The sequence below is a fragment of the Diabrotica undecimpunctata genome, chromosome 9 (assembly GCF_040954645.1).
Source record: "Diabrotica undecimpunctata isolate CICGRU chromosome 9, icDiaUnde3, whole genome shotgun sequence".
NCBI classification, from domain to species: domain Eukaryota; kingdom Metazoa; phylum Arthropoda; class Insecta; order Coleoptera; family Chrysomelidae; genus Diabrotica; species Diabrotica undecimpunctata.
In genome coordinates, this window is record NC_092811.1 from 109,892,396 (window position 1) to 109,905,161 (window position 12,766).

Below are 12,766 nucleotides of genomic sequence, written 5' to 3' on the forward strand. Positions count from 1 at the left end.
TTTGTCTCTACTATGCCGGCTCCCACACCCTCCGATGTTTTTGAGCCATCCGTGTACCAGGTAGCAGCAGCTTGTATGGGTACACCTTTATTCCAGTCTTCCCTGCCTGGTATCTTAATTGTGAACTTATTGTTAAAGCTGTATCTCGTAACTGTTGCATCGATAGGTTTCCCCATCACAATATCGGCTTTTAGCTCCTCGATTAGCATTCTGTTGTCAGTACCATGCATCTGGCTTATATGTCGCTGACTATGGATTAATCTGTGCATCACGGATCTGGCTTCGCCCTGTATAAAGATATGAAGTGGTGGTAGATTCAACAGGACTTCCAGCGATGCAGTAGGAGTTGTTTTTAAGGCCCCCATAATACACAAGCATGCTAGCCTTTGTGTATTACCTAGCAGCCTTATTGCTCCCACTAATAACCCTTGTATATAACCAAGTATTGGTAAGATGAAAGTTTCTCGAAAAAGTAGGAGAGGAACACTAAGGAAGATCTTAAGGCAGACTCTTAGGGGGGCATTTCTGTGAAAGGGATTGATATTGGTATAACCTAAGATCGAAGATAGAAGCTTATCCAAAAATGTTATTATTAAAATAAATATAAAATAAAATAGGGAATGGATAACTTTGAAATTTAACTTTGGGCGAAATAAATAGGCCTCTAAGCCTTTTTCAAGCTGCGATGGTGCAAATTAACGATTATGGCGGTGTTTTGGAGGTACTGTGGACCCATCAAGTAACTACAGGTTGAGTTAGATTTTAGAAATTGCCTTTAAAAAGCCAATCTTTATAGTTGAAGACTACCTCAGATGCCTACCTCTTTTCAGAGGTGACGACATTGTAAGATTAGGGTCGAGAGTATCAAGATTTGAGCAATAATGAATGGGATATTTATCGATGAATCCAAAGTTGTATTTTATCCAAATTCGCATCGAGTAATAATATAGAAACGATAAGGAAATGTAAAATGTTTGAGATATGTCGCATATAGAGGTGATATAATAATAGTATGGGATGGGACAGAAAAGCGACCTCGTTTTTCCAAATCAGTTCCTGGCAACTCAATAGTACGTCGATACCATACTTCGAGCTATTGTTTTTCCATTTGCACGTACTATTGGCGAAAACTTACACCTTATACATGATAATTCTCGTTCAAATGTCGCACTTTCTGCGTAACTGTAACAGGGGATTGATGTATTAATATGGTCAGCACAATCTCCAAATCTCAATCTTATTGAACATATTGGTTCAATAACGAATCACTCCACATATGAGCAAGATTCACAATGCATTTACTTCCGGGAACAAAATGGACAAATTTACCTCAAATGGATATTAAGAATATCATTCTAAGTATGAACTATGTATGTAGGGGTGTAATAAAGCAACGTGGTGGTCACTCTTCTTCTTCTAGTTCCATCTTCTATCGAAGGTTGGTGATCATCATGGCTAGGCGGATCCTGTTGACTGCCGCTCTAAATATTTCTGCACTACTCTATTTAAACTAGTTCCTTACGTTCTTAAGCCACGATATTCTTCGGCTTCCCACATTTCGCTTTCCTCAAATTTTACCTTGCATAATAAGTTGCAAGTATGAGTATATTCGTAGGATTCTTCTGTAAAACCAAAATTTAAAAGCGGCCAACTTATTCAGATGCACTTGTTTTAATGTCCATGCTTTCAAACCATAAAGAAGAGTAGTGAATACGTAACACCGAAGCATCTTCAGGCGTAGTCCTAACCTTATATCTCGACAACAAAGAAACTTTTACTAACGAATGATACACGTGCTATTTCAATATGTGTCTTAATTTCTTTGGTTTGGTCTACATTTGATGTTATCCATGTTCCTAAGTATTTATAGGTATCCACACTGTCACTTACAGTATCTTCTACAATCAATTGGATGTTTGCATCTGCTAATTTAGTTATAGTTATGCATTTAGTATTTCTCTAATTCATCCTTTCTCTGATTCATGTCCCTACATCTTTGGGTCAACACTTTAATAAAGCCGAACAAAGATTCTCTTGTGTCCATACAATTTCTAAAGCCAAATTGTGTGTCACTAATTTTATATTCAAGAGTTTTAACAATTCTGCTGTGTATTATTTTCAAAAATGTTTTAGTGACTTATTAAAGCTATTGTTTTGTAATCTAAGCAGTATGTTGCACTTGACTTTTTGGGTACTGCCACAAAAGTTGATTGCAGCCATTGTCTGGGGATTGTGACAACTGATATATTAAATTAAAGAGTGGAGGTATATTAAAATTAATCAATGCCGACAATTTTAAAAAATCACAATTTTTTGTTTTTTCATTTTTTTTACTTATAGATGCTTTTTAAGTTAAACAAATTTTATTTGATAATAGTTACATTAAAGTAATACAAATTTAATAGTAATTATCTAAATTATAAGAAAATAAATATATACATAAAAATATCCTTAGACTGTGCTTAAGTCGGTTAAAAAATGACCAAAACAAACAGTATAACCTTTAAACCGACTTCAATACTATGTGGCAACGTTGACCTGAAATCTCAAGTCGCTTCCATTCATCGAGTGTTGCAGATTTGTCGGTACTGGTACTGTATCTCTTGGAGTACCATTCACTTCCTCTTCAGCTGTTTCGCTCCGTGTGGTTTCTTGCGGTTTTTCACCGATTCGGTTCTGACGCCAGCGTCGCGACGTAATGTGAATATATCGCGTGTGAGCTTTGTTGTGTTTGTTTTTTTTTTTGGGATTTTTTGACTCAAACAGTGAAATGGTTGTGCAGCAATTCTGGTATGTTCTTTTGTTTTTTTTAATTTGGGTATTTGAGCCAAAATATATTAAATTTTAAAATTCATTTTTTGGGTAACTAATACAGTTTTTTACAATTAAAATAACAATATCTTAGACATTACGATAGCAGATACATGTTAAAATAAAACAAAATAACAAATATCAAACTTTTGTTCAAAAACTTTTTCCAACTTATAAATTGCCTTAAAAAATAAATTCTATTTAGAAAAAACTTTCTATTACACAAAATTGTGGATTATACAATTAATAGTAAAAAAAGTTACACCAAAATGAAAACCGAAATTATAAAACACAAAACTAAAATTACATTAAAATCACACGACAACCATTCATTTCTGTGTACAAATTTATTCGCGTACGTATGGATCGCCGAATGCTTGCAAAAAATTCCCGTATTGCCAATAAATTCATCGCAGGCATCCCTAATTCCTCTCGCTGAAAGCTAATGTTTCTATTGGTTGTTAATAAACCATTGATTTTAGCTATCCCCATACACAAAAATCGCAAGTGTCTAAATCAGGAGACTTTGCTGGCCAAGAAACTGCACCGTCTCTTTCAATTCAATTCTAAAATTGTGATCTAAAAAGGTACAAAAAAAATTATTTTTATAGATCGGACAACCATCATGTACAAACTACACGTTTGGCCGAATATTTACATTTATTTAGTTATTACATTGATGTTATCCAATAAACCTGGTATAGTATTTTGTAAAAAGTCGTGATAATTCTGGCCATCTGGATACAAATCGATTTTTCTCGGAATTAGTGCGTCCTAGGGACTTTAGATACGTACATCATTTCAATCGAATTTCTTAAATATTATGTCAAAAGGATTAAATTCTGACACACGCGAAATTGTGAATAAAAATGTCCTCCCCTAAACGAGCTGCTTATGACTGCAATTGAAAATTAAAATTCTACTAAATAAATTTCCGGAATGCTTAACTATTAGTATTTGAATTACACTGATGTTATGGCGCCATCTTTAAAGAACTGTAGCTCCCTTAAAAAGTATTTTTGAATAAGGTGATAGGTGATAAAATATGTGATAGTTACGCGAAATGGACATAAAACACGCATCACTTTATACCCCCCATAAAATTATTAGACCTTCCGAGATATAGGAAACTGATTGCCGGCATTCTTTGGAGATAGATAAAAACTCATCACCGCAGACAGGTAAACTCATCACCAGCATTTTTGAACCAAGGCGCTGGTTTCTAATGCGAGAGATTGCCTGTCAGGTGTTAAAGTTCTTGTTTTTGTGCTAATTTATTAAATTCAGAAACAGTTTTAAGCTAATTGCTTTAAAATTTAACTGATAATTTTATTTATGTCGAATGTCTCCGGGTGAGAGGTCTATTAGAGAGAGATTTTTATTTTCGCATAGTTTTAACTAGCTATCAATAGAATTTAGTGGAATTCCCTAATACGAGTCAATGCACTGCATTTGCATTTAATACATCCGGACTTATTCTTTTAAATTATTAAACCTTAGCGGTTTGCAAACATTTTATGCTCTGTACCTTCCAGAATGCAGGTAGGCCAGTGATCAGTTTACAAATCTCTCCGGGTGTATTTTAAAATCGCTAGTATTATCGAGGTGACCAGTTTGTACTATCTTCGAGGGCATTTATGGTAATTGATGCTGAGTTTACGTGTACCCCTTAAAACGAGTTCCAGAATTAGCAGTTTTCGCTTGTGAAGAGCCTTTGTTGATACTGTGTATAGTTTATACTACAGTTTTCTAAATATGGTTTTAAAATAAAATCCGAAGTACGTCTTTTAATGAACGCAAGTCTTTTTAAAACTTTGTGTGAATACCTTTTTTATATTCTACAAATAATAATTTTGAATCGAATTCCACTTCAAAATTACGAATAAGTCCAATTTTTCAATTTTCTCATGATTAAGATAAATATTTAGATGATAATATTGTTAATCCTGCTTAAACTTTTTAAAAATCATATGTATTTATATTTGTTAACATAAAATGATAGCTTGTTTCTGATAAAACATTGTTGAAATATTTCCAAAGCCTCTGGCAGTACGTGTAGCAATAATTTACTGTCCAAAATACCAAAAACTTTTAAATCGTCAGCATACAGTAGAACTAAGCATAACAAGCAACAACCAACAACCACAAATATAAATAGATTAAAAAATACTATGACTGTTGAGCGATTCCTCATGTTCTTGAGGTTTTGCTGACCTACCCAATTAAATGCAGGGGCTTGTCTCCCTTCGAGAGACGTCATCGAGGACGTTTCCCAGAGTTTTGTTACGAACTGAGCTTCGGCAACTCAGCTCGCTTCCGAGACGCATTACCAACCTTACCCACTTTATTATGTTTAAATACCAATTACGATTTGTAGATTGTAGTTTTTTCCTTCTTCTCCTTCACGTGCCATATCAGAATGATCTGACGTTGATCATCATTATTGCGAAAGCTTTTTGATCTTTTCCTACATGGAATAATAGTCTTGCGTTTGATGTCTGAGCCCATTCACGAATGTTTTCCAACTAAGAAACTTGTTTTCTTCCTACAGTTTTACGGCCTTCTATTTTGCCATTTAAGGATCAGTATTCTATATCGATTTCCCCTCACTAAATATTCCAGATAAGACATTTTTCGGTGTAACAGTCTTTAGCAATTTTCTATCTTTGTTGATCCTCTTTAGTACTTCATTAGTTTTTCTTGCTGTCCAAGTTATCCTTAGCAACGGTCTATGAATCCACATTTCCAATACTTCAATTCTTTTCATGCTCGATACTTTTAGTGTCCATACTTCTACTTTATACAAAATTACAGACCAAATGTAGCACTTAACCATTCTTTGTCTTAGTTCTAAATTAAGATGATTATTGGCAGTCCCCAAATATGTAATTTTGTGAACTCTTTCAACTTGGACTCCATTTAATTGAAGCTCTGCATCTGGATGTGGGCTACGGCTAAATACTAAAAATTTGGTTTTGTTTGAGTTTATTTTAATGTCCATTTCTTCAGAATTTGGATACCTTCAATATTTTCTGATAGAATTACTGTATTGATTTTTATTGCATATGGCAAGTGCCTTTTTAAGTAACTGGTACGAGTAAGCATTGAACAGTGTTGGGGACAAAATACGTACAACCCTGTCTAATTCCTCGCTCTATGGAGATTTCGTAGATGTAGTCATCTCCAATTTTTACGATACCAGTTTAATTCCAGTACAAATTTTTTTATGACACGAATATCTTTGTCATCTATTTCTGTATTTTTTTGCATCTGCATTAATTTTACATACTGTACTTTATTGAATGCCTTTTTGAAGTTCACGAAGCAGGCAAACATATCTTTTCTATGATCACGGCATTGTAGTACTAGGATATTTAGCTCAAAAGGTGCCTCCCTAGTTCCCATAGCAGTTCTAAAACCAAATTGAGTATCTTCGAGATCTTCGCATTTAAGTCTAATTTTTTTGTAGAGTATTCTTAGGAAAATCTTAAGAGTGTGGATTATTGAGCTAATTAATCGATATACTGAGCATTTTCTAGCATTATGTTTTTTAGGTATTGCGACAAAAATGGACTTGAGTAAATCTGTAAAAATCACCTATTAGCTTCAGCCAGCAACTCAGTTGTGTATTATCTGGACCTCAAGCATTCATAATTTTATGTTGATTATTTCTTTTACTTGTTTGTACACATTAAATAAGTCGTGTCTAGATATCACATCCACCATTTCGTAGTTCCTTTCTCTCGTCCATTTTTCTTTGGCTAATTTTATCTCCCTTTAAATTCTTCTCTGCACATGTCTATGTTCTGTTCCACTTATTTTTTTTTATTAAGTTACTCCTATAATCATTGTTTGTTGTTGTGTCGATTTGGTTAACTTGGTTTTTAAATTTATTTCATAGTTCCTCTGAATCTTTTAGTTGTTCTTCGATATTCTTTATTCTGTTATTAAAGTATTTTTCAATGTTATCTTTTGTGCTTAGGTCTAACGTCAAAGTTAAATATATCGGCTTTTGGTTTTTGTAGCTGGATTCGTTTTAACCTTATTTAACATCTGCTACAAGGGATTCGTGATCCGATCCAATATCTGCTCCTGGAAATGTAGTGACTTTTTTAACGGCATTTTGGAAGCGCTCACTTACAAGTATATGATGATACATACAAATTTATTTGAATGATAAAAAGGTTGCGAGTGTGAGCAGATATTCATGAATGTTAGGGAAATAAATCTTCTACTCACAAACCTATAACGAATCGTGAGTAGAAGACTTATTTCCCTAACATTCATAATCTATTATTTCTTGACGACCTAGATTTGCTGCCATCGTCAAATGGGGCTTTCAAAGTATATAATCGTCTCTTGGATAGTTTATACCACGTGTTTGCAATGATCATGTCGTTTTTTTTTTGAAAATTATGGTCTCCTTCTGCAGTTTTTGATGTTCTCAAAACAAAACCAGTTTCTGCATGATTATGCATACTGCTGCATACGGTCACAGAATTTTGAGCCAGGATCCTTCCACTTACTTATAGTAATATCATTGCAGACAACTTCATTAATTTCACCCATTTTCATTTTTCTGTTATCTACTAAATGTGCTTTTGGAAAATATTTTCGTGTTTGTCTTACTGTTCCACAACCAAAATGACCTAGTTCTGATAACTTATTCCTAAGAGGAAGTGTGATAAAAAAATTCTCAAAGTACAAGCAGTATCCCCTTATTTCCAACCCTTTAATTAAATTCAGTAAAACTCTTTCCCCTAGAGTATGTTCATTAGTCCGTTCAGGTTCTCTATCGTGATATACCTCAAAATTGATGAGATAACCTGTTTCAGCAGATGCCATTGTTCAAATTTTTATACCCCTCTTTATAGGTTTCATTGGCATGTAGATTCAAAGTAGTCCTTCCTTTAAAGGCAACCATACTTTCATCAATTGAAATATTTGTGCTCGGAGAAAAAGATTCCATAAAGATTTGTTTTATTTTTAAATAAGAGGTCTCACTTTGTACAACTTGTCAAATTCCCGAGTTCCTCTGGTTGGCATTTGTTGGTTATCATTAATATGGATATACATATCTTCTGTATGGATCTTAATATTTTAAGAAATCTCTTTAGAGGGAAAATATTAGTAAGTCTTTCAATATGAAAATTTGGATCTGCAGACCAGTATAATTTGATAAAAGGTAAACTATTAAACCGCATTAGAATTAAAATTCCTAGGAAAGCTTTCAATTCTTCGAAGGACAAATCTAAATTTTTGTTGTCTTGGACAGCATATAAATTTGACTGTTCTACAATGTATTGTAGTACTTAAGGTGTCATTAAAAAAACTTACTGGGTCTTGAGAAGACGATATTACTTTCAAACCCTTGAATTCTGCATAATTACAAATTTTAAATTTAGTAGGTATTCTTGGTTCTTTAGACCACTCCTTATAATCATTGGTAACATCGAAAGTTGCTTCATCTTCACTTGATGATGAAGCATTCATATTTTTGTTTTGAGAGGGTTTTTTGGGCTGGTAATCTCTGTCTGCTATAGAATCATCTGAATCCTCGGGTTCTAAATAGTCGTAAATTGTAGAATTTTTACGTTTTCTACATAGAGGCTTGTAGTTAGTTACTATTTTGGCTGTACCACTTCAAGACGGAGTAGACGGCAGTATTGTAGACGAACTTTTACTAGAATATCTTTCTGATGGTGTGTCAGGTTCCACTACATCCTCAGCATCCCCAGAGTCCCCTTCTAACACCCCTCCTCCTATACTGTATATCAGAATAGTTTTCTTACATATGAATAAAAAACATGCATGTTGCGGTATTCTGGAAAATATTTGCTAAGCACAAATAGATTGGTTCATAATACATGACGAAAATGTACAAAAATGACTAACACAACATATGAAACCAATTTAGCATATTTGTGATGTTTATAAATATTTATATTTTAGAGGAAAGTTTGAGGTAAACGTTCCGATATCAGAGCCATCTAAGCATTACTTATTAAAATACCGGTATAGAAGTAAATAGGTAAAAATCTGATTTGTACTACTTACTCATTTACTCTGGCGAAAATGTGTGGTTCAAGGGTATAACTAGAGATACTTAAAGGGTTAAGAGATTTTACTTTTTATCAGTGTTTTGAACATTCTCTAGAACTGGACAACAAAAATTCAACGATTAGATTAAAGAAACCTCTCCAACATACGTCGATTTTGATGTTTACATTTGCATTAAATTTGGATTAATTTGTGAACTTTACTTGACCTGACTCGTGACTCACGCGTGAATCCCATCTTTCGTGAGCGCGACCTAACTCTGGGGACTTTAAGATGTGCCTGAACGGGTGTGAGAGTGAGATTTAGTATTTATATATATATATATATATATATATATATATATATTGTTTATTTTGACTTTGATTTTAATTTATTGAGCCAATAAAAAAAATATAATTTAATTGTTATCAAATGTAAAATAAGACTCCTTATATTACCTGTGTTCAATGGATTCAAAGATTTTCTAGTTGTCCTTTATCGAGATAGAGAAGAAGGATAATAATAAAAGAAAATAGTATATTACATAAATTAAGTATTCTTTATTTTATATAAAAAAAGAATAAAACAATTTTTAACTTCTGCCGTTATCTTATCAATCAGAATACAAAAAAATAAATGAAATTTTTATAATAATAAGATTTTAAATCTACATAAATTTATAATAAGTGAAAACCAATTTTACTTAAACTTTCCTTTACTTGAAACAAAAAACAACAAAACTGTAACTTTTGATTAGTCAAAAAAAACTCAATTCTTTAAATTTGAATGATAATGACCATGATGTCAACACAGATCCTTCACAGATACCAATTTCAATTGTACAAAACACAGCTTTTTTTCTTATTGAATTGTATGTTGGCACATACCCAGAAAAGTCCAGTCTCCTCAACGATGTGATCTCTCCTCTTTGGCACCTCGGCTCCTTCCTAACGTCTCTGCAAACCTCCTGCAGACTACGATTCACTTCTCCAAAAACTCAGCTACTTATTTATGACACAAGGACCTCCTTTTGTCAACTTGATGCCGTAAAAGTACTTTCACATAACTTCACAAAATGCCCACGGTAGATACAAGGATCCTGAGAAGAATATTTGGTGGCATCTGTGAAAATGGTGTTTGGAGAAGGAGGTACAACTACGAGATATATCAGAGATATAAACATATATTTGGTGGTAAAGACGTAGTATCCTTTATAAAAATAGGAAGACTAAGATGGGCAGGACATCTGGCAAGATCACAGCAGAACAACCCTCCTAGAAGAATCCTTATGTCACAACCTGTGGGAAGTAGAAGTAGGGGTAGACCAAAACTCAGATGGAGGGATGGTGTAGATGAGGATGGTAGACAAATAGGCGCAGCAAACTGGCAACAGTTGGCAATGGATAGAACTGACTGGCGTAATAGACTTGGGAAGGTCGTTGCTCTTTTATAGGGCTGTAGCACCAATGATGATGATGAGATACAAGGACCTCTTTTAATCTACTTGTTATCTCCTTCTGCAAAACTATTCACTTCTTTCACAATGCCGGTATCCAAACTCACGAACCACACCCTATCTTCTCACAAACGACTGTTTCCTTCGATGTCCAAATTACAACTGCCTCTCCCCGTCTCCTAATCAGGCTAACCCCATTACCATTCAAAAACGACTATCCAATCAAAAGCTCAAATCTTGTTTACTACTGTTAATGTTTGTTCTAAAAATTCTGTGTATCATTTGGGAAGACCAAATTACTGTTTCAGAGAAAGAATAAATAAAAATTGATTTTTCTATCCTCAGTCTGTTAATACACAATCTATATCTGTTTCCAAAGATTAGAATATGGTCATTTAATACACAAACATTGACAAGATTAACTTACAGGTAAAATGTCTTCTAATTCTACACAAAGGGGTTTTTTGATAATTTTGTTGGAAACGGAAAAAAATTTCTATTCTTATCTACACTAAATCTTATCTTAAATTACTATATAAATTTTGTTTATAATGATATCTTAAAATTTTATTTCGATGGATCTTTTTATTTATTTTTTTTTGGTTGGGAAAGAAGAAGTATGACAATATATATATATATATATATATATATATATATATATATATATATATATATATATATATATATATATATATATATATATATATAAGAAAAAAGAAAAAAGAAGTACTTGTTACTCGTTTGGAACAAATATATAACTGTTTTGGATGGGTTGGAGTCAATAAAAGGGCTATTGTTAACTATTTTTTTATTCTCGAGCTTTCAATTGTGTTTACAATTATTATCAAGAGCTAAAAAAGACAAAATACTTACAAGGTTGAACTAAAAAGAAAAAACCATTTTTGTTAACTTACCAAATAAAAATTAGTTTAGTAAGTAAAAATTACTGCTAATACATCTTCAAAATATTTAATATAAAAATGTTTTAATCCAATAAATGTTTCTCCGAAAATTTTTATAATTTTGAAAACATTTTTTTTAATACAAAAATAATTGAATTTATAAATAAGTTCAAATAGCAACCAATTACAAATAGCCTCAATGTCATAAATGCCAACATAAAATTTTTATTTTTTACAATTATATTGCCAAAAGTAAAATTTCGTTTAAAAATTCTTTTTTGTTTACTTACAAAAAGAAGAAGATTTATTCACCGTTGACAGATGTCTGAAAGAATGTAACAGATATATGGAGAATTAAATATGACATTTTACAAGTTTTATATATAATTCATAAAGAAAGAATATAATTATAAATTTTGCTTAAATTTTGAATTTCTGATCTTTTGTTTAAATTATTATCACTTTTGCTAATACAAACCATTTCCAAAAAAGTCCTTTTAAAATTATTACTTTCATACATATATATATATATATATATATATATATATATATATATATATATATATATATATATGTATGTATCGATTCGTTCCGTTGATTAATCTTTTTACTTTTTATAAAAAAAGGTCGCATGCAACAACAGGACAAAACATCGGTGTCTCCTTGTAAGTTATCTTAACTGTCTCGATCTAATTGTACCATTGTTGCAAGTTCCTTCACTTTCTTTCAAGTTACCGTAACATTTATTATCTATCTAATATTTCCACATGTATCTCAATTTAAATTTTTAACATGCAATGAATTAGTTTAAGTTTCCTCACGTAAGTATTCGAACGACTACCGTGAAAGAATTTACGACAATTATGAAACATTTGTGTGGTTAAAACATCACAATAATGTTATATTGTTAGTCAATATAAGGAAGCCGAATAACAATCATTACTATAATGACTTTTAGTAGATTACTGGTCGGCAAAAAGTCGGGAAAAAAACAATTTGCTAAAACTATCTTACCAATCGGTTTATGCCAAACGGTAAAAATAATTTAAAATAAAATAATACTGAAACTAGGGTGAGTGGTTATATGTTGATATAGTAATTTAGTAGCTAAGATTTGATATTAGGTTATGATTACGAATCGTGGGAAACTGTGCTGACCTACGTAATGTAAATAAACACGTCTCAAAGTGTGTACTTTGTGTGTTTCTTATTGCATTGTTAGTTGTTTGGTAAAAAACCATGATTATAAAAAACACTTTTAGTTTTACATTTCCTCGTCATGCAGATCGGTATCCATCATCAAACTACAATTTTTAAAATTAAACATACTATTGGTTCATGTAGTTTTAATACTGGTAATACCATTATGTTACTTTCTATTCTATTAATCATTTATCCTTCATTCAGACTTCATTTATCACGTCCACTACTGGACATCCTGGCCTGATCTCGTCAGCCCAACGTGTAGGTGATCTTCCTCTAGTACGCTTGTCTGCTCTTAGCCTCCAATTTGTAGTTTTGCTCGTCCATAGTGAGTCGTGCAGTCTAGCTACATGGC

General features: G+C 32.5%; 1 protein-coding gene across 8 annotated transcripts in view; it reads left to right on the forward strand.

Moving 5' to 3' along the window:
* The window catches only part of Fhos (Formin homology 2 domain containing), a 782,871-nt gene that overhangs the window by 591,003 nt on the left and 179,102 nt on the right, over window positions 1-12,766 (forward strand). The window contains exon 1 of one of the 8 annotated variants that reach the window (XM_072543995.1): window positions 2,619-2,790. The exons of the other annotated variants lie outside the window; for them this stretch is intronic. The gene's annotated coding sequence lies outside the window, so the exon portion shown is untranslated. Of the gene's footprint in view, window positions 1-2,618; window positions 2,791-12,766 lie in introns of those variants that run through there. 8 annotated transcript variants of the gene reach the window in all.